Source organism: Phalacrocorax carbo, chromosome 1 (genome assembly GCF_963921805.1).
Source record: "Phalacrocorax carbo chromosome 1, bPhaCar2.1, whole genome shotgun sequence".
Taxonomy (NCBI): Eukaryota; Metazoa; Chordata; class Aves; order Suliformes; family Phalacrocoracidae; genus Phalacrocorax; species Phalacrocorax carbo.
The window spans coordinates 185,125,990-185,149,683 of NC_087513.1; the positions used below are offsets into that span (position 1 = coordinate 185,125,990).

The window sequence follows — 23,694 nt, forward strand, 5'->3', positions numbered from 1 at the left end:
GGCATAAAACATGAATTACCCTTTAACCAATACAGCTGCTAATTCCCACTCCCGGCAGTAGAGTTGAGGCAATAAAGTGGCAGCTGCGTCCCTGCAGTCTACCTGCACCTGAACCTGAGGTTGCCTTAGTAAAAGCGACCCACCGCTTTTAATTGGTCTGAACGTGTGCCAAGAGGAAAACCGGCTGCCGCGTTATAGTTCAAAGGCGTTGGACACATACTGCTGCAGGACAGTGTTCAAGGAGTGGCCTAAGATGCCGTAAAAGATGGCAGATAATCAGCAGGAGGGCAGTGGGGACCAAGAGGCAGGTCTGTGGACTGCGGGGGTGCGGGTACACACAAGGGCAGTGGTAGGAAAAGGAGCAGATGGGGAAGGGGTGTACATGAAGCAGCATTTTATGACCTCCGGAATGACCACAAGGCAGAAGACACTGCCTACCAGAAAGCCCTAAAGATGTGAGAAGCTCCTTTTATCCTGCAGTTTTCTGGAGCAACCTGGGCAGAGCTCTGTATGCAAACCCAGCAACAAAGTCTCTGCTGCTGCCCTTGGGCTTCTCTTCCACTTGATGTCTAAGCAAATTAAAACAAAAACAAATACCAAGACCAGGGTATGATGAGACAGAGGAATGCAAAAGCCGATTAAAGCATTTTCCAAGCCTCACATAGAGGGACAGATCAAGGAAGAAGTGGAAGGAATATTTTTTTAATTACTTTTAGGAAATTAGCACAAGGAAATTGGTTGTGTTATACTCAACTCGGATGGCTATTTCTAATTATGAATTTTATCAAAAAGCTAACCTTGCTATAATTTTTCACTGATTTAAAATATTGAAATAATTATGAAAAAAGAATTGAGAGGAAAATATTTTTCTGTTTTAACTAAATGGGTGAGAATCAACCATTGAAAAATCATCACATGTAAGGACTACATAAAGCTCAGCTTGAAGGATGGCTTTTTCCAGTACTTAGCAGGACTGCCAACACAGCAAAGATGCTATGACATGAAAATACCTTCACAGCTTTACAGCAGAGTAACTACTTGATTTCTTTGCTCAGTTTTGCTTTTCTCTGTTAGAAGACGTGGCCAGGCAGCAGTCATGAAGGTTACATCATATCCTACTGCAGCACTTATATGTAAATATCTGGAGAGAGGGATTGTTTAGCGATGGAGTATGTAGAGGCACAGGAAGCTTCTTGAGGATGGGTAGGAAAGGGAAAGCCAGCCAGCCATTCCTGCAGAGGTGAGTGGGGAGCAAACTCACAGCAAGGCTCCAGAGGTGACAGAAAGAAAGGGACTTTGCTCATGGAGATCTTCCAGTGAGGATTTCAGAGTGTCTGTAGTTAAACTTGAGAGCTGCAGGCTGGAAAGAACTGCCAAAGGAAAAGACTATCCCAAAGAGACCATGTGCAGGGAGGCAGACCTGTTTTCAGTCCCTTTATTTCAGGCCGTCTTTCATAGCAGGTCACAGTTTCCTCTATTAAGAGTAATTTGACTCTAGTTTAGTATCATGCACTGTAACACTCAGTCTTAAGAACCAGAAGTTTTGGGGTCATTGAGTCAGTGTGCTCACTTTTAGGAAACCAAAACTCCCTGATATCAAGTCCTGCCACAAGGTCAGATTATTATTGAAAAGATAATGGAAAATTGAAAGAAAGTGCAAAAAAAATAATACATTTTTATTCCACTGAAATGAATACCTTGAAAGCTAGGAAAAGCATTTTGGGGCTTGGGATTTTGCACATTAGCATTTAATAGTCCTACTTCAGCAGGGGCTCCAGAGGACTAGGTGGTGAAAGAAGGATGAAGCAGGACAGTGATAAGCATGGAGCAGTTGTCCTTGGTTTAGGGTAAGCAAAAGGAAACTGCCTCAGCTCGAGGAAGCAGAGAAGGCTGTGAATTAAAGGTGCACTTTGCAACATCAAATTATTTCCCACCCCCTCACATGCCCAGGGAAAGAAGTGGGAAATTAAAATGCATGAAGATTAGGGGGGAAAAAGCTTTCCTTATTCTTAAAATCTTCTAATTTTGGGGTCTGAGACTTGATGTTTAAGCTTAGATTGCTATCAATGGCACCTGTCTTGTTTTGCTTTGAGACACACATTTTAACCTACGGTGCTGAGGACTCTTGCAAGGTTTTGCTTGGATGGTTTTGAGTTTTGGGGCTGAGGGTGACAAAAGGGATTAGGAGGACATTATCATCTTTAGAAAGTATTCATATATTTCTGGAGCGTGTCCCAAGAGTTTTTAGGGACTCAGGCTTTTTGTGTCTAGTGGGTGACATGCTCAGATCCTTGCAAAGCCAGAATGCTCTTGGGCTCTCCCTCCACTGTGCAAATGTAACAATAACAGGGCTTTTTAGAACTAGAAACACTTACAAAAAGACATCAAAATTTGCTTGGCATTCTGAATTAGAAGAAAAGGAGAATAATTAATTACAAATGAGATTCTTAAATACTACAACTATACACAAAAATACAGCAAGTTTACATGCATTAGTTGTTGCCACAAAGTCGGAGTGTCTGTGAGTGCAATTGCATTACACAATTAAGCCCCAAATTGTCAAATTTATTCATGCAGTGCAGGCATATCATATTTTAAAATGTTTCCAATCAGTTAGATAATACTCCCTTTCTGCGTATGAAGCCATTCAACATTTAACAGAAAAAATCTTTCCAGTTTTCCTTTAGATCCCAGATGGGTTGCGTTTTTCAGCTTAAGCCTCCCTAAAACACAGAGGAGTAAATATTGAAAGCACTGTACAGACTTTATAATTCAGAAAATGGGGGTTGAGATGCACATATCTCACAACTTCACCAAGAGCAAAGGCCTAGGTTCTTTAACCACCATCCTCACTGCAATCTTAAAATACCACATTACAGTCCTCCTGCATTAGATACCTTTGGGTTCAGGTAAAGGGAAACCAGTTGTCCACAAACTGGGAAATTTAAAATACATGCAACTAATCAAGACTAATTGTAAATATGGAAGACTAAAGAGTCCCACCTTTCACTTAGGAATGAAAGACACACTCTAGCACACCAGCTTTTGAAGGATTTACATCTCAAGCACAGGATCATGAGGTCTGCTGGTTACACAGTGTCTTTGCATGACTGAACAAGATTTTCTAGCCACTGATAACACCAGTTTAAATTTTAATAGGGATGCTCTGAAGAAAAATAATGAACATATGGTTGACTTCTCATACGTTAGAGAAAACAATAATAGCAACTAAATCAGTATCTTCTGTATCATGGCATAATTTCAGCTGTGTTGGTCATGATGAGTTGTGTGGCCGACTCAACTCACAGACATGAATTACATAATGAGAATGGACACAAAGCGTTTGCAATGTCAAGGATTAGATTTCACCTAAGACAGAGGACACAGGACCATATTATGAGGGACTACCTAGAAAGCAGCAGCCAGCCAGCCATTACCTCTCTGAGTCACAGAAAATCCCTGACAGGTGGTTAATTGATAATACTGTATCACGAGGCAATCTCCACACTGTCGGCTTGACTGCTAGGCTTCAAGCGAGGTCATGTAATCTTGCCTTTTCACAGTCCCTGAGTTCAACATGTCATTCTGAACGCGTGGTTTACAAGCCCCAGATCCTAACAGAGTTAAATCCTTATAAGAAATTAGTACCTGGTACAAAAGGGGCTCAAAGTAATCTCAAGCTGTGGCAATGCCATAGAGAACTTCTTGGGATGCTGTGTCCTACCAGTTATGGCCTCGAACACAACACCAGCAGATGTCAAAGAGAAATCAGGACACTGAATCTACACGAGAATATCTCGTCAGGACCTGCGAGATGATGTTTAGAGATGTTAGCAGAAATAAACAAAATAGGGAAATGATTAATGGCATCGATTCTGGCAGGTGGCTTCTTTTCCTGGCAGACGCTTGGCAGACTGTGGGTTCAACTTAGTCACAAAAGGAGGATGTGGAGAAGCCACATCAGATAACAAAAAAAGTCTGCAAAACACATGCCTCTACTTGGTATCATATTTATTAACACAGCCATTCAAGCAGTCTTTTCTTAGAACAGGAACTAAAGTAAACAGAACAACTCCAGCTGTCAAGAGTACCACCGATTAATCATGAGGTTTCCTGTATTTCAAGAAAAACAGAGAGGCATCTAAAACTACCATCCACCCCTTGTCTAGGTTACCCCCTACATTCAGTGGACCTTATGGCAACTGGCCCCCTGACTGAGATGGCCAGTTAAGGACCTAGGGGTGTATGGAGCAAATCCAAGCTGTTGCTGTATCACATTTCCATACAGTGTAGGGAGAGATAGGTAATGCCAAAATGCAATGCAAAACATAGCCGGGCTGAATCACTCTCTGAAGCTGCTCTCTCAGCTGCATGGGGAGAACGGGCACCTAACTAACATCTGTAGGATCGGATCTGGATTCATCCCACCTCCATCTTGGCACAGCAGACTCTCTATACAAATTTAGCATGCCAAAGGATTAATCTACCCATCATTTAACTTAGATGTCCATAAAATGATTGCTGGGGTTCAGAAAATATGAGTGGCATGGTAGACAAACTCCTGCTTCCATCAATCAGCTTTTCATTAACATCATTCATCCTGTCCTCTTTATTCTGAATAAAATCTGCATTCCCTCTTTACCATGCAAATACCTCTTACATAATAAATACCGCAACACAATGAATCCTTCAGTATCTCTTTTTTCCTTGTCGGGAAACTGCCTCTGCATTGCTTTATGCTGAAAAGATTTTTCAGACCTCAGCACACACATTAACAGTAGTATTTGTTTCCTGTGCAAGCGCATCTGAAGACTGTCTTTTTCATTTTCTCCCTAGTAAGGAAAGGCATTGACATCCAAGATCTTCAGCTTTACCTGTTGGGCTGTGAATCTTTGCATGGATGAAAGCTCTTCCTAGGATTGCCTCAGTTAGGAGAAGCCTAACTTAGACCTTTCTCCAAAATGAATGAGGTGTGAATAGTGGGTATTTTTGGGATTTTTTGTTGTTGTTGTTGTTTCTTTGGTCTCCTGTTTGGTTCCCAAAAGGATTTTCAGATACCATTTAGGGAAAGAGAAAAAAGACCAAAATGGCTTTTAGCCATAGAAACAATGTATAGAAAGAAAATAACCTTGAACTGCTTTCTTCTAGAAGTTCTGCCACATCCAGGAAATGTGATCTTCCCTTCTCCTCATGGAAGATGGGTGAAATTCAGAAATAAAATCCAAGCTTGGACCCATCTGTAAGCAAAGAACATTATCTGAGTGTAACAAAGAAAAGGCAACAGGAGGATCTGCTCCTGTAGTAATTACTGTCTGCTCTAACAGTGTAATCTTGAGTTGTCAAAACTTGGGACCTGAAATAGTCCCCTCCATGATTTCTTCAAGGCTTTCCCATGTCCAACTACTTCTCTTCCAAACTGCCTTCATAAATTCCGATTCCTCCACAGCTTTGTTACTGACTTTTCAGGGAAAATACTCTATGCAAGAGAGCCAGATTTTCATATGCAGCTCCAAGACACTTCCTTATCCTGCATTACTACCTCCTCTACCGCAAGAATGCTGCTTCTCCTGGGAAGAATTTTATTTCCTTACTTATCAACACCTTCCCCTGCATGTCAGCGTGTTTCCTCTCACCCTCCTTCAGTCACACTGTGTGAAAATCCTAGAAAAGGTGAAGTGTTGTATGTGTTAATGAAAGGCTGATTAGGAATTGACTGCTAATGGTATAGATGCTGCATCCCATATTGCCGTGGGATTCTCTACCAGCTATCAAGCCAGCACACATGTGCACAGGTAGCAAATATACCATGGAGAGGCACTTGTGCACCTCGCTATTAGCCCGAAACAGGTTTTCCAGCATCTGAGCAGTGACCCGTTAATAGCTTGCATAATGAAAAACATCACTGAAATGAGTCAGTGTGCTTGGCAAATTCAGATCATTAACCATGAGAAAGTGCTTCAGGTAGATCAAGGGAGAAACACATACCCCAGAGAGCATTAAACAAAGAAGTCTTATTAGTGACAAGTAAACAGGTGCAACATTCCTCTAGAAATGGCAGGATGGAGCCCTTCATTTCCCATTTAAAAAATCCTTTCTGAAAGACTAGATCCCACCTTTCACAACAGAATACATGCTGGACTTCTGACATCCCTTCCCAGGTACCTACTCGCCAGAAGGAAACTCCATAAGAAATAAGTAGGAGGAGAAACACACGGCTCCTACAACTGCAGACTCACCACTGTACAAACACAGCAGGAGCAGGCAGAGATTAAGAGTGGTCCATATACAGATCCATACTGCACATGATGTGATAAGGAAAGACTGGGGCCCTTTGGGAGGCACTCCAACACGTCTGCAAGCCAACTGGGCTTCTCTAGGTGGTGGCCACGGTGCTTTTCTGCAGGAAGTTGGACCAAAAGTAAAACAAACGAATGAGTTTTTCACTCAAAAAAAAAAAATCCTGAAGCTACACTCAAATAATTCCAGTTAACAGTGTCACCAGAAAGAAACTGAGAACCAAACTACAGAAAAATTTACACCAGGGGTGCAGCTGTTCCTTTTGGGTAATTTCTCCATTAGTGGTGACAACTCAGGGCCAATACATGCACATGGGGTGATAGTTGGCTATTGCAATAGTGGTCTTGTACCAGCTTGAAATATACACCACAGTTTCGGAAAGCCCAGTCTAAAAATTTTGACCATCTTAACAAGCTATTTCAATTAATTTTTTTAAAATTGATTTTTAAAAGGGGTGAAGAAATACAAGACAAAAATGCAGGTTTCCACTGACCTAAACCAGTATTTATTATGTTCTACATGAAAATGCAAATCAGTGTAGATTGCATGTTACCTCAAAATGGTTTGTTTGGGTTTTTTTTAAAGCATGGCTTAACAAGTTTTTTGAAAAGTTAATTGCTTGCATTGCACTATAAAAGATCAGAGTACATGAACAGCATACTTTGTTTTATGTGAAACAGCTTAAATCTTAGGCTTTCCAGAGACACCGTCACCAAGATACACCAAAGCTGCTTGAAGAACTCACATGTTTCACACTTACAGCGATCCTCCACTTCTGTTCAGGATTCTCAGCCCTAGGCTTTATCCTAGAGATATGACATATACTTAGCAGTTCCCCATATTTCATTTTTATGAAATTGGAGTGACTCCTTTGATGTAAAATATGTAATTTTTTCTCATAAAAGCCCGACACAAGGGCCATTTGACAGGACAGGATGTTGCACTAATGTTTGAGATGCCTATCTCTGCAAGCAAGTCTGACGCTATACACAATGCTCACTTGGCTTCATTTCCTTATCTATTTTATGTGCATGAACAGCTGGAGATGGACGTATAGAGGCTTTAACCTTCCGCGGCCCATCTAAAAAAGTACACAACCAAAATCTATGCAGCTGTGAATGCCAGAAAGCCATCTGTATACAAGTTAATTGCTTGTGGTTTGAATAGTTTCCATTTTTATCCTGCCATCTACATTTGCACCTATTCAGTGGTTCATTTTGGACGCAGCAGGGGAACACGAGCCATGTTCCAACCCAGCTCTTCCATCTTCCAGGCCTGCTTCACTGCAAGCCTTCCCTCAAAATCATTCCCTCCCTTCAGCATTTTTTTCTCTATTTGTCTCAGAAACCAACCAAGCAAAGCTAAGAAGTGCTGTTTTCACCAACACTTCTGTGGAGTGAATTACCAGGCCGAGTGGATGACAGGAGCAAAGCACAGGTTTATTTTCTGGTTTCCCAGCCCCACTTGCTTTCCAGTGACAAACTCAAGCTGTCCAGAAGCAGAAGCAGCAAATTCAGTCCCAAGTAGAAGGAATAGCAATGTCAGCCTACGAAGCACCTTTAACTGATTGCTTTGAAAAACAACCAGCTGTTCCTTCTGTTCATTAAGTCTGTAGATACACATACGTACGCATGTATAGTATATTAACAATGCAAATCATACTCCAAAAAAAAACTCCAACATCTACTTAAAATCCTGCTACTAATTACAGATGTGATTCAGACCAGTGATGTATTTCTAATTAGCAAAAATAATCAGTCCTGTTTTCCTTGGAGGAAAAACGTGTGGCCTAACTAGCAAAAATAAAAGTAAAGTTAACACTAAACACTTCTGCTTTGTACCTTCTAAACAGTTTTTATTAGCTCTGGCAGATCTTTATTAATGACCCTATAAAAGCATCAACATTATCTAAGTAAATCCACTATTTTCTTCATATATCATCATCTGTAGATCTCATCTGAGAATGCAGTTTCTGTCAGAGATTGCGTGCAAAGACGGAAGTTGTTTTGTAGGCAGGCTTAAGCTTGCAATATTTGTCTAAACCAAAACAAGTATGTGGAAAAAAGAAACACGCACAGCAACTTTGCTATATTTGCAGAAAGCGTCATTGAAAAAAAAAACAAACAGTGCCATGTCATCCAAATCTGTCCCTTTATAAATATATAGAATGAGTCTTTTAAACGTTGCTTGCTAGCTGTAAGAACAATAACAACAAAAAAACCCTGCAGTGAGTCACTGTAGTCTTCTAGGAATAACTAAAGTAAAATACTATTTAACATGACCTTTCATGTTTACTTTACAGTTACTGGTCAAAAGTACAGTGTCACCCTGCAGACACGCATAATCAACTTCATTTTCCATTCTAATTGAGAAATGGAGCTGTTAATGTCAAGAAACATTAAAAAGAAGCTGCTCCACTGAACTTGCTCTGTCTAGCTACATGGTGTTAGGTTTTGTGATCAAAAAAAAAAAACCACTCTGTATGCACCCAAAGGAGCACAGGGGACCAATGGGGGGGACGGGACCCAAATCACCTCCTGCCCAGCTTCCCCTAAGTCCATCACTGAAGCCATCCCATCTGCAGCACACAGGGAGTCTGGAGGCATCACGGCAGCCAGAGGAGCCCCAATAACCCCCAGGAGACATGAGGCCCAAACCAGACCCCCCAAAGCAACTTCAGCCTTGGGTACTGGTGGGGACACCCACCACCAGGAGTCCATGGGAAAGGCTCTTTGGGCCACCCCATAGCCTGACAGGGATCACAGCCTCAGGGGCATGGGGCACACTGTAGGGTGCAGGGGAAGGGCATTTCAGGATTGCATAAGACCTAAGGGTGGAACCAAAGGTGAGGCGAGGGAGATTGAGGTGATTTGAGGATGAACAACCATAGGAAAACAGAGGGATACGGGGATAAAAGAGGCCGATCGCATGTGAACAGACAGGTCACTGCACTTGTCTGGCTGTGCCCTGCCTTGATCAGCGCAGTCTATCCTGTCTCCTCATTAAGCACCATTTTTAACTCTTCCCCCAGGCGAGGGGCTCCCTCCAGGGTGCAGAGGCTGGGGGCTCTGAGTGCAGCGGGACCAGGGGTCACAGAACACCTTGTGCCCAGGGTACCAGCACCCTGAGCAAATGAAGGTGTGTGCACCACTGCATGAGTGCTAGCAAATACCAAGCTGGACTAGCTGCCGTGTGTCATCAAGGATGAGGCCACCAGAGGAGGTGGCTATTGCAGGGACCAGGGGAAACCCACCCAGCTGCCGGAGAGACTGGGGGCCTGGGGGTGAACTGCGAGACCTGTGTGTCTCTGGGCGTGAGGCACCATGGGGATCCAGGACCAGCTATCGGATGAACTGCATGTGCAAGGCCAGCTGCTGTGGGGTCCGTAAGTGTGCATGTGTGACCACGTCCATGTGTCAGGGAGTCTGTACCTGCAGCTGGACTGGAGCAGAGGCTTTGGCAGCTCGTATGTCCAGCAGCCAGCACTAGCAGAGACCAGGTATCTAGGGACTCACGCTGGGGACAGTGACTCTCTAAGCCCAACTGCTGGAGAGGTCCATACTGTCCATACATATATACTATATACTCCTCACTAATAGGCCTTTACCCTGAGCAGCCAGCGAGGGGAGCAGGATGTGGTCACTGCTGCTGTTCGTGTTTGCTAGCTGAGTACGTCTGTTGATCTACGTGGCTGGTCATGTATATAATGTATATATACATTGCATACGCGTGTGTCTGTATGCGTGCCTACTAGCACATCATTGTCGGAGTACAGCCCAGCCTCGCTGCTGTTTGGACCTGGGGATATGGAGCTGCAGTAGCCTCATTTTGACTGAGCTGCTGGATTCAGCCTCCCCATAACATTTGGAAGTTCTCAAGAGAGGTGTTATCCATCATTTACAAACTAACACCTATTTGGAAATAAAGTGGTGTGACAGAACTGGCAATTATAGCCAACTGCCACGGTCATGATCCTCTCCCAGTAGCTGTGGCACAGACAGAAAGCCCAGACTGAAACATTGTCACAGCAGTCTCCGAAGGATGTTTTGTTTAGAAACAGCAAAATTTTTTTTTTGTCAAAAAGGGATGTTAATTGCCTAGCATCGCTTTTGCATTCTTGTGTCATTTACCTTGCCTACACACAACATCACATTCTTCTAATCAGTACCAAAATGGAAAGTAAATGAAGTTTCAGGTCATACCACTTGCACCACAGCACCAATTTGTACTTTACTTATTTTTCTCAGTTAAAACTATGCTTCAGGTTATACAGATATAAAAGGAAATACGCTCTCCTATGTAGGAATACTGGGATATTTGAACATAATTTATGTCCTACTCCATCTCTCCCGCCTCTTGTCTGCAGTAACAGGGAACTTTAAGTGCCACAGGTCATCGGGGTCTAATATTTAGGGACAACTCAAAGGGAAGTAATCTGATCCGCCTCACAACAGCCGTACGCTTCACCTACTTCAACAGAGCTACCTCTAATTTGTACCAAAATAAGATCAGCATCAGGTCCCTGGTTTCCAGCAGCAAAACATCCCACAGCACCAAGACAATGTTAGAAATGTCATATACCGCATACACTTGAGGCAATCAAAGTCCTTTTGCTAAGTAAACAATAAATGACCAGAGAGGATTACAGCTGTTAGCTTCATGCTCGGCATTTCCACTGTATGGAAGAAACATCTTTTTTTGGAATGCGGACAGTACCCAATACACGTTCCCCCAGGACTGGAGGGGAGATATTCCCACACCATAGAAAACAACAGCACTGGCTGAATAAGGAGAGTCTTACAAAGACATCATGAATTAGCCGAAAACTAGTTTGGAAAGATAAGATATTAAACAATTTCTGTGGGGAATAAGAACACTGGAGATTATTTACTTTGCTTTAATTACTTTGGCACACTGCTAGATTAGTTTTTGTACGCTACTAGATTTTCCTACCATCATTTTACAAATGCAAAGAAGCAAGTTCATGTTCTGAATACTTAAAGTTCACCATATCTGTACCATCTCATCCTGTGCTGGAGTTTCTGCCACTCAATTCACAAATAAATAAGAGGGTTACAGCTTCACTTTTAAAATTATTATTATTACTATTATTACAGCGATGCAAGCAGCAACCTTAATTTCTAGCTTTGTCTTCCTGGCTTCCCTTGAGTTTTGACAATAACCCACTGTTAACATATACAATATCAAAACAAGGATAATCATCAAGTTTCACTGATGCTTTTGATCTAGATCACATTAGGTCATCCTCCACCCTCCTGAACACTTCACTTTGATGGAAAACTGATAATAAACCTATTTCCAGAGGGTTAACACATATAAAAACACAGCATAACATTTGAAAGAAGTTTCCCTGAAGGCTTATGAAGTGTTTAATAGGCTCTATAGTTATGGACCATATTGCTGCACAACACTATAAAATAGCAGTTTTAGACTCTCCATTAAATAGAGCACAAAGAAACCTGTGATTTAAAAAAAAAAAAAAAACTCACTTGTCCCACTGTTTTGATACTAATACAAGATTTATGAGAGCCTGTAAAAAAGATTTAATTGGCTGAAATAAAGATCCTGTCTTGTCCTTGACTCTTTCCTGTTACAAACTATTTTAAGAACACCATTTCCAAGAAATCCAAAATTATCCTGCCTTAAAAAGAGCTTTCTGTACCTAAAACAACTGCAAATACCATCTCAACAGTCTATTCAAGAAACAAAACTCTGATAACAAGAGGATTTTGATCTGAAGTTTCCTCAAACTAATTTGCTCAATTTTATTTCACATTAGGAGGTTTGGTCAAGAGTACTATTAAAGAGCTCTGGACTTCCCTGCAGCACTGACAGAGCAGGGATTTTGCTTTTTATTCTGCGTGTGTGCAGTATCTATGGCAGTAAGGCCCACTATTACAGCTCCTCCACAAACATGAAAATCCCCAAAATAATGAATATTATGATAACAGTAAAACAGATACTGACCAAACAGTAAATACCCATGCACTCATAAACAATTTAAATTGTAGTGTACCCCACAGATGCATGAAGGATTACTCCACGCAACATGACAACAGAGTTAATTTAAAGCCCACTGGGTGAAATTAAAAGGCTCAGGTTAATTACTGCATTACAGCTGGGCTGGAGGCACGAAAAATAGCACAACTGAGAAGAGTTCAGAGATAAGCAACTACAGTTTCAGGTTGTCTCCTCCCTACTCCTCGTCTGTTCTCAGGCAGGGCACCACGACAGGGCTCTTCAGTAAGCAAAGAGGCCACTTCAGAGGTCCCTCTCTTCCAACAGCTCAACTCTTTTCTCTGCTCATTGCTCTACTTTCTATGCCCGACTCCCGACATGCCTGTCCTTCATGGCACAAAATGAAGAGGGGGTCTCACCACATGAGCTGCTGAAAGCCTTCGCTGTGGCTGCTATCAAAGTGAGGGAGAATGTAAAACTAGGTAAAACTAGTAAAACAATGCGTGATGAAAGTGGCAATTTGTAAAGAAGACGCTGAGGAAGATGGTTCATTGTCAAGGGAAAGGGAAATAGCAAAGGCAGACAAAAGCTCTCAAGATGGGCATTTATGGGGTTCTTCAAAACTATGAGTTTTGCAGCATTTGGTGATAGACATGCTATCTACTAGGCTGTGTACATGCATAGATATACGTAGCAAGCAAAGTGGGTGAGAATGAACTCAGAAAGATGGTCATATTTTTTAGATATATTCCTATGTAGTAGAGTTTCAGGAATCAGAAAATAATAGTTACAGTTAACATCTAGTTTCATATTACTAAAAAGATAACATTTGCTGTAAGCTTGCAGATATTTGATGTTATACGTAGGAAACAGGTATCTCACCAGAAATGTATTTAAATCTTGATGTAAAAAGATCCCAAATCTTCACATTGAAAGGATTCACATTTGGGTACCCTGACAGGGTATGCTCTCAACCAAAGCTTAAGAAGTCAAGAGAGGATAAGAAATGCTTTTGTAATTTTTTTTTTTTATTTTTTTAAAATGAGAGCTAGAAGATAAAAAGTAGCCAGTATACATAAAGTTCCTTCCAAGTAGGAAAGAAAATTACCTGTAAATGAGCAGGTCTTCCTGAAGAAATCAACAGATCAGATTCCAAGATACTTTGTTGCTAAGAGAACATGTAACTCAGTTACCAGTCTGGCATCTCTGAAATGGCTGTAACCCACCAAGGGGACCAAACCTTGGGGTCAACCCATGAAGGTGACCAAACTGATGTACTAGTACCTGGTCCCATGACTATGCATATATATATACACACACATATATATACACACATATATATGTGTACATATACACACACATACAGGGCATCTGACAGTTTGGGTAACATCTACCATTTAGTATTTCCTGGGAAACATGTATTCTGGACCTCACTTGGTCAGGGGCTCAGAGGGAAAACAGACAAGTTAGAGACCAGGGAAAAATTAAGGGGAATATCCTTTTCTAGGAGCTTGGAATGAGCAGGAACAAAAGGTCTCTTGAGCTGGCGATCTGCTAAGATCAGGGAACAGCAAGTTTATGTCTTAATTCCTGGCTTTTTCATATTTGAGTAATAAACTCTGTGCCAAAACCAAGGGCTTACAGCAGTTTCAAGGACAGCATCAATTATTTTCTTCTCTGACATGCCATTAGTCTGCAAGGCCTTACAGAAGGTAGCCTAAAGGTTCTGGGTGCCTGCAACTTCGTCACTTAGAAAAGGATGGCATCCACGTTTAAGGTGAAATTTAAAGCCTCTGTTATCTTTACCTTAAATTTGCAAGTCAGAATGCCAAAGGGGCTTGGTTAGGTCAGCCAGCTCTCCAGATTCCTTGAATATGCACCTCAGCCAGCCGCCTCCTCACCTTTCTAGCAGACCTGCGTGATGCTCTAGTTGAACTGGCTCCCGCCCACCACCAGGTTTGGAAGAGAAGGCAGAATTCAGTATTTCTGTTGACAAGAAATGTTCCAGGGTTGTGCACGAGTTGCCAAGGAGAGCACAGCAATTTCTCATCACTAATCCCAACAGTAGCACTGACTCTGATTAGCTCTCAGAGGAATCTAGTTAAAGACCATGTCCTCCAAGCTGAACAGAAGAAATCATCAACAGGCGATGCTGTACTTCTGGTGAGAAAAAACTTCAAGGACAGGTCTCTTTTCCCTCTCTCTGATGTCATGCTGTTGTAGATATACAGATGTCTTATAACAGATTACTGTAGACGTCTATTTTATATTATTTTCACATTTATTTTTTAAAAAATTACAAATTCCTGTAACATTATCAAGTACTATGTATAGTAATCCAGAGAAACTTCAAAAACATAGAACACACATGCTCTACAAAAAACAAATACACACAACAGTGACCTACAATTCCCAACCAAACTATCTCACAAAGGGCTGTCACTCGAAGTACATATAGGTTACATTTGAGGATTTCTTTTGCTTTTTTTTTAATTTTTTTTTAAAAAGTTGCATTATATCATACAAAAAAATCATCTTTTGTCCAAAATTAATTTCTGGAGAACGTTACATACAAGATGAGGCTGAGGAACTAATTTTTTCCAGCCTGAAGAAAAGAACTCTAAGGAGAGGTTTTACTGCTGTCTATAGCTACATAACAGGAGGATGTAGAGAAGACAAAGCCAAACCCTTCCCTAAGATGCACAGTGTTGAACAGAAAAGGCAACAAACACAATTTACAATAAGGGACATTCTGACTGAATATAAGGGGGGGGGGGAAATGCCATGAGAGTGGTCATACAGGGGAATGTGTACTCACAGAGGCTGTGGGATCTCCAACCTTGGAAATGCTCAAAATCCAAGTGGACAATGCTACTTGATCTAGTTGGTCCTGCTCTGAGCAGAGGCTGGACCAGATGGCTTCCAGAGTTTCATTCCAGCCTAAAATAGTTCTGATTCTATGACACTGTGAGCAGAAAAAAAGAAACTTGTAGAAAAGCTCTTCAAAGAGCCTGATCTTTTGTGAGATCTTTTTATCACTGAAAAAAAAATAGTGTGAAAATATAGCAGTGTACTGCTGCTAATATCCTTCTGCATCCAATATAATAGAAACGTACCTCTATCGCATAAATCATACATGACAGAACATTAGGTATTTAAATAACATAGTGAACACCAGAGATCATGCAGAAAAGTCATCCTTCAGGCTGTTATTAATAGGAATCGAAGCCACAGTGTGCATCCTCCCACTAATTCCATTTGATTAGACATGTCCTAAGCATACACAGGCCCTTTGAGCCATGAAAAGGGAAAGACCCCACTTTGTACATCTCTGAGCAGTTCAAAGAGAAAAATGACACAATTTCACAACTCAAGACTCCCAGCTGATGGCCAACACTCATGAATAAGATGGAGCCTTTGGAGCTAAAAGCCAGTGTGTTACAAAGGAGTTAAAGGGCAGGACTTTATACATATAAGAAAGGAGATAAAAGTGGTTTATAATTATTTGGGCATCAGGTCCAGAAGTGAACATGAAATAAATATTTGCAGAGAGAGAGAGAGAGAGAGAGATATTACAATTTCTATTCTGTTTTATCCAGCTTTCAAGAAACATTCTCCACCTAAAGTAACTTGGCACTATACAAAGGGCCTGAATGCCGCTGAGTCTGGCTGTGGTCCCACCTTCCATCATGGAGGTCCATGCTCAAGTCCCTACTACCCTCTTTAAACGGTAACATCAGAGAAGTAACTCCAGCTGTTTTAAATATCAGCATTGTTAACTATTTTAATGCTGTTCACAGTTACTGTGTTTTTTCCCATATCACAGAATGGCAGGGGTTGGAAGGGACCTCTGGAGATCGTCTCGTCCAACCCCCCTGCTTGAGCAGGGACACCCAGAGCAGGGGGCACAGGAACGCGTCCAAGTGGGTTTTGATTAGTTCCAGAGAAGGACACTCCACAACCTCTCTGGGCAGCCTGTGCCACTGCTCTGGCACCCTCACAGTGAATAATTTTTTTCTCATATTCAGGTGGAACCTCCTGTGTTCCCATTTGTGCCCATTGCCCCTTGTCCTGTCGTTGGGCCACTGAAAAGAGCCTGGTCCCATTGTCCTGACACCCACCCTTTAGATATTTGTACGTATTAGTAAGATCCCCCCTCAGTCTTCTCTTCTCCAGGCTGAACAAACCCAGGCCTCTCAGCCTTTCCTCAGAAGAGAGATGCTCCAGTCCCCAGATCTGCCATCTTGGTAGCTCTCCAATGGACTCTCTCCAGTAGTTACCTCCCTTTCTTGAACTGGGAAGCCCAGAAGTGTATGCAGTACTCCAGATGTGGCCTCACTAGGGTGGAATAGAAGGAGAGGAAAACCTTCCTCGACCTGCTGGCCACATATCTTTTAATGCAGCCCGGGATACCATTGGCCTTCTTGGTCACAAGGGCATATTGCTGGCTCATGGTCACCTTGCTGCCCACCAGCACTCCCTGGTCCCTTTCAGCAGAGCTGCTTTCCAGTAGGTCAGCCCCCAGCCTGTACTGGTGCATGGGGTTGTTCCTCCCCAGGGGCAGGACCTTGCACTTGCTTTTTTTAAATTCCATGAGGTTCCCCTCAGCCCAGCTCTCCAGCCTGCCCAGGTCTCGCTGGATGGCAGCACAGCCTCTGGTGTATCAGCCACTCCTCCCACTTTTGTATCATCAGCAAATTTGCTGAGGTTACACTCTGTCCCTTCATCCAGGTCATTGATGAATATGTTGAACAGGACTGGACCCAGTACAGACCCCTTGGGGAACACGGTTAGTTAAGGGCCTTGAACCAGGCTCTGCCCTGTTGATCACGACCCTCTGAGCTCTGTCATTCAGCCAGTTCTCTATCCACTTCACTGTCCACTGATGTAACCCATATTTCCTAAGTTACCTATGAGGATGTTACAGGAGACAGTGACAAAAGCCTTGCTGAAGTCAAGATAAACATCATCAACTGCTCTATGTCTGCTGGCAGGCCAAAAGTCACAGTTGCAAGGTTCAAACCTTCCCAGTGCAGTGGAATTTCTTTACCATAACACCCGCTTCTCCTAAGATCAAGCAAACCTGAAGTCTGGCACTGTGACCTCATCAGCACAATGTAAAATCAATTTATTCAAATGGAAAATAAATACTCAGAGATCAAGTATCCTAGCTGTAACACTACATCTTATGTTTATGAAACCCTGGTATCATAAAATTCTAAAATGAGACGCAATTCTCAGCCTGCCACATCAAAGCGTGGCTGATTTCTAAACCATTGATGAGGAAACCAGTTTGAGCACAAGAAGTCTGGGTTAAGAGTTGCAGGGCTCTTATTTGCGCTGTCACAAGTGCTGACTGAAATTATATGTGCTGAAATGGAACTGAAAGATCAAAGAAATAAGTTTTACAGCAAAATCTGAAAGACAGCATTCCAGTCCTGTGCAATACATAAAGTGGCTAGGAAAATCTCTCTAACACAGGCTCCAGCTGAGGAGCTCTAAGGAGCAGAAACACATGATGCCAACTTACCATCACCACAAGTGCCGTCAGTGCCACCACTGCAGCAAACAGTGAAAGAACTTGCTAGGTCTATAAACAAAGAGACTTCTAACTCTTCCTATTTCTGATGAGACATTTTTCTATTTTAGACTCTGAAGATGCTGAAGAATTTGGCTTCCTTCGCAAGTGGGCAGCACAGTGTAAACAAACTGTTAGGAGTGGAGTTTGCTTCATAAAAAGGGGGAAAGCAGCTTTACACACTGATTGATTACGTTGCCTGAATTCAAGTCAGGATTGGTGTAGGTCAGAAAGTACTAACAAAATCCTGTGGGGATGTATGAAGAGGAATGGTGTTGAGAAAGGTCTAAAAGCTTCTTGAAATCAACTAATTAAGAAGAACATCATGAAAGAATACTGAATGAGCCTACTGAAGTCCTAAGCACCTACAATGTAGTACTGGAAACAAATGGGAGAAGCCAGATATCTAAGGAAACTACTATTTAATTGGAGTAACAGAGACTTGGATAACCCATGTGTCTAAAATATGAATGTAAAGAGGTCCTACTCTTTCAAAAGGACTGGCAGTGGGGTAAAAGCTACTGCATTGTTCATCAAGAACATATACCATTGATGTATTTCCAGGCCGTAAGGAAATTCATATCTTGGGGAAAATTCCATGTAATGATTACAAAGTTAGAGAAGAAAAAAGCAGGAACACTCCCATGGTGGGGATCTATTGCAAACCACCAAGCCAGGAAAATTAAGGAGAAAAGAGTTTTTGAAACAACTGGCAGAATCATCCAGAAAACAGGACTGGAATAATGTGTATTTTAACTACTCCCACATCTGGGAATAGTTGAGAAAGAAATACATCAGGACATTTTGTTCAGCAAAAAATCAGAATAAACTGAAGTCAGCTTTTGATATAGAAGGTAAAGAGTGCAACTAGTAAAGGGAGAAGGGGAATAGAATGGCTCTTCCAGTGTCACTGTAAAGTAGCAGAGTTCATAATCCTGAGCATGCAAAACCACAAAACAGCAAAGCATTTTTCAACAGCAGGCTTAAATAAATTATTAAAACACTAACATGGGTGCAGCCTAGTTGAAGAAGCACTCAGAAAACAATAGCTGCAATCACAAAGGAGCAGCATATTGAGTAGGTCTCCACAGGGTTGTATTTCAGGTCCAATGCCATTCAATATTTATATCAATGGCTTCAACAGTGGAATAGAAGGTATGTTTATGAAATTCACAGGTTATACTGAGGTCTAAGAGACTGCAAGTATCTTGGAAGACAAGATTATAATTCAAAATGATATGGGCAAATTGGAAAGATGGAATGGGATTCAGGTCCAGATTGTAAACGAATTATTTTTACAGTTAATGGAGTCAATGCAGTCATTTGTGTTTGGGGACTCCAATGAGACTTTTCAGCTTACCCTCAGTAAGACATGTCCAATTGGCCAGGCCCCATTGATTAGATTGGGAATTTAGTGACCCAGCTAACATACCATGTACATTTAGGCACCTACATTCAGATGTTTATAACCTGAAGCTGGATCCAATCTACAGTTTGGGGGCAGCATACAATTAGTAGGAAGATGCAAGATACTTGGGTATCTTGATAATTAACTGTATAATTAACTGTATAAATGCAGGAGGAGGAACCACTTTTTCAGTTGCATTTCTGTAGGAGGATCTCAAATAAAGAACGCCCTTCTTACTGTTGCATAAATGTAAAACACCATAACAGAACTATGGCATTATAGGCAGTGAGGCATGTGAATCCTCACTAAACAGAGCTGTCTTACGTTCAGCTTTGGGCATGACACTCCAAGAAAGATGCAGAACAACTGGTGAGACAGATTTCTAGAAAACATAACCTATGAGGAAACACGGATAGAGTGAAGATTGTTTAATGTATGAAGAAGGACACCAAGAAGCAACTCTGTAAAATTTGTCATATACCAAAATGGCTGCTGAAAATAGGAGGAGACATCCATGGAAGATGGGATGATAAGTAATTCCTTCAAATTGCAGCAAGGAAGATTTTTACTTTCTAACAGTAAGAACAGTGCAACCCTGGAATAGAAGGTTTTTAAGAATAAACCAGAGATCTGCCAGAATATAACAGAGCCTGGCTTGGGATACCAGGATAGCCTAGGAGACCTGTGAATGCGTTTTCCATGAGTGCTCTCACAGGTCAACAAAATTCAGAGCTACTCATCCCTGGGTCAGATGCACATTCATGTGTGCCAATGACGTTCAGTAAATCCCAAGGCCAGTTCACAGAGGAACATCTGTCAGATTGATTTTTTCCCCAGCAATTCGTAAGGTTAGAACTTGTGGCAGACATGCAGTGACAGCCACATCTCCACAGAGTATGCCCTCTTGGTGTCCCAACACAGACCTCCAGAACCATCAGTAACAGCAAAGGAGTTGGGTGGAGCTCCCCTGAGCTTCCTTATGCCTTCTTGCAAAGGTAGAGAAGAAAAGAGTACTGGTCAAAACCATACCCACATGGCAGGTCCTTTCCTCTTACTCATGAGTAATGGAAGTGAGACTATAACAATTAAATAGTGAGATTCTAGACCAAATAACACTGCTGGTGCAGTTCACTTCCTTCACTAAAGCTACAGTGGTTGAATAATCTAGCTTCCCTTATTTTAAGGCAGACACTGTTATTAATTCAACAGTAACAGTTACGTTTCAGATATCTTTTATTAAAGGGATGCACAAGAAAGACTGAGGTATCAAATCTAACTCAAGCATTGTGCCTATGTACATTACACTTCAATTTCCCATGATATTCACAGTTAAATATCTTGATCTACTGTCGTCAGGTGATGCATGTGGGACAAGTGAGAAGTGAGAAAACTCTTACAGAGTTCTTACAATAAACACGCTTTATTGACAAACAAAAGCTGTCAAAAGATGAAGTTTGTCCAATTTTTTTCATGATTACTAATACACTTACCAAAAATAATGGCAAACAATCTTTTTTGTGGTATCCACTATATGTACTTTAAATTTTACTGCAGATGTGCACACTATGCTTGCATGGGCAATAAAGATTTCAGAAATTAATTGAGTCCAATTAGCCAGAGTTGCTATATTTGCCAAATACCTGCCCTGAAATAAAGCTGTAAAACAAACTCACCTATTTAGTACTAGAGAACACAAATATCACCATAAAAATTTTACCTATTCCTAATGCCAAGGGCAATGCTGGAACAGGAAATAACAGCTTTAATGTTTTTAAAAGATGTCATATTTTACACAGACCGCTTCTGAGGAAACCATCCTAACAAACCTCATCTGGTCTTCATAAACCCTCTTGGATGCACTTTCAAGAACAACTGGAAAAAAAATCAGTTAAATTTTCACACAATACAGACAGATGAGCACATGCTGAAAGATCTAGATCAAACAGAGTGATGAGATAACCAAAACTGTCCTTACCCCAACTGTTTATAAAATGCAGGACCTCATCATTTACTCTCTTTTTTTTCCCTGTATGAGCAAAAACTTTAAAGGGTCTTCAGAATCTACATTTCAGACTGGCAAACAGGGTCTTCTTCATTAACCTGATTTATTTTAAATTATTCACCACACTTCAAACGCTCCAGGATATTCCTGTTAAAGTTAAGTGGCTGAAATTTATACAGCTCCATATAAAGACATTGAAATGCCTCATTAACTCTTTTTCCTCCCCAGGAATGTTCTCTCCAACAGCTATATACTATCCATACGTATCTCTCTAGCTATATATAGTTGAGACTTTATTTTCAGTTTTCTTAGAATTAATTCAGTTCATTAACTTCTGAACAGCTCACACAAGCCCCTACAAGCCACGTAAGTCCTGCTTAGCCAGCTTGATGAAACTCAGGCGCTAAGGACTCAGCAGGAGGTCACTGTGTTCAGGTGAATTTCATCGCCTTGTCATAGCGGTAATGTCTGGCTGTGAAAATGTGAAGTAACATTTCAATCTCAATCAAATCTCCAGCATACTTTCTCCTTCCTTCCCCAGTCCCATATTACCAGACAGGAGATATTGGATGATCTCAGATGAAGGTCCTGATAAAAGATAAAGAGTCCTGAGAACTGAAAGGAGGAGACGGACTTCACATGATAAAAAGAGGAAGAATATCTTTGCAGACAGGCTTGCTACCAAGCTACCAAACTAGGTTCATAGGGGATGGTATCTAAATACAGAAGCAAGTGAGGAAGCAGTGCAGATAAAGGGGAAGCACATGTTGGAGGAGGCCGTGAAACGGAGGGCGTTCAGACTTCCTAAACAGCTGTACACCACTGCACAGAGCTAGAGCAATGAACAGGCAGAACTGGGAGTCTGTGTGTGGTAGCAGACCTATGGCACAATCGGAATCACAGACCTGGGCTAGCATACGTGACCAGAGTATCCTCATGGATGCAGGCTGCTTGAGAAGAAAAGGTAGAGACAAAAAGAAGAGGGAGCTGTGTTTTCTCTAAAAAAGTTCCTTGACCAAACAACTCTCCAGCGTATGAAACCATCTCATCAATGTACATCAACAAAAGCCTGGATGACTTGAAGTAACATTAGTAATAGTCCTGCTTTGAGCAGGAAATTTGACTACAAACCTCCAGAAGTCCCCTACAGCTAGCATTTCTATGAAGCTATGGGGAAGCTCAGTCTGTTGATTTTGCTAGCAAAATTCATGGATTTTGATCTTCTATTTTCAGGTTTGGGTTTTGGTTGTGGGGGTTTTTTTGGCTCTTTGTTTCCTTATTTTTTATATATTGCCCAATGTCTGTATGTAGGATTGAATAATTTTGGCTGTACTGCAGGTGATTTCAGTCAGTGGAGCAGAGAAAAGGAAAAACAGGATGCTAAGCCACCTGGAGATCCTTCCTTGTCCAACCCTGAGCCTAGTTACACAGAGGGACAGGTCTGGCAGAAAGCCAGGAATGCCAGCTTTAGCCCACTGATGGTCCCTGCCAGACTGTAACTTTTCAGCCCTCCTTTCAGACCATATTCAAAGGGCCCTTTCATATTGTTCTGCAGTACTGACCAGGGTCTGGCCCTTCACAGCATTCACTAATAATTGAAAATCCCTGGTACAAAAAATGAGACAAAGCAAATACATACAATAAAATAAATGTATCTGCATAACCCTTCTGACTCAAAGACTCCAGTTATTAACTTCCTTTAATTAAAAATTATACTACATTCACCAATATACTATTAAAGCAGAACTATCAAAACAAATAAAAGAATAGCTGCAAAAAGAATGTGAAATCTTATATTCTTTATTAAAGACACAGTTTTTTTCCTACTCACTAACTCAAAAAAGTTACCTTAACTTCCACAAATTACTAAGATTAGGCACAGATTCTGTTTCAGGTTTGGGGTTGTTTTTTCTCAGATGTTTTATGCTTTAATTATTATTTATTGACAAAAATTATTTCAAAAGCATCATTGGAAGCACCACTTAGGATTTTCTCAACATACCAAGCTGCCATTTTATGAGTTAGAGTACTAAACTGAATTTACTTCCTTAGTCTATCCATAATCAAGTCTGGGACTACAACAAATAGATAATCTTATACCCCAAGTTATTATTCCATGTATTTGTTTTCAGATGTCACTTGGGACATTTTACACAACAAGAACAAAAAAGTCTTTTCGATTTAAGTCTCACACAGCAGAAGAAATTCTCTGAGCAACTGAAACAATAATTTGTTTGGTTTTTAACATAAATTCTGCTCCAAACACACATTTTAATGTACATTGTCAGTTCTTCTGCAGTATTAATTTCAACAGCTTTGTGCCAGTTTACATAAACTGACAATCTAGATCCTAGAAATTAGTGAAATCTAAAAAAATAAAGTGAATTCTCATGTACTCCTTGTCTTCCTGAATACGGCTGAAGTCCCAGA

General features: G+C 41.3%; 1 protein-coding gene across 8 annotated transcripts in view; it reads right to left on the reverse strand.

Moving 5' to 3' along the window:
• Positions 1 to 23,694, reverse strand: part of ENOX1 (ecto-NOX disulfide-thiol exchanger 1) — a 378,888-nt gene that overhangs the window by 315,922 nt on the left and 39,272 nt on the right. For 2 of the 8 annotated variants that reach the window (XM_064440822.1, XM_064440823.1), the window contains exon 2: positions 5,129 to 5,237. The exons of the other annotated variants lie outside the window; for them this stretch is intronic. The gene's annotated coding sequence lies outside the window, so the exon portion shown is untranslated. The remainder of the gene's footprint in view (positions 1 to 5,128; positions 5,238 to 23,694) is intronic. 8 annotated transcript variants of the gene reach the window in all.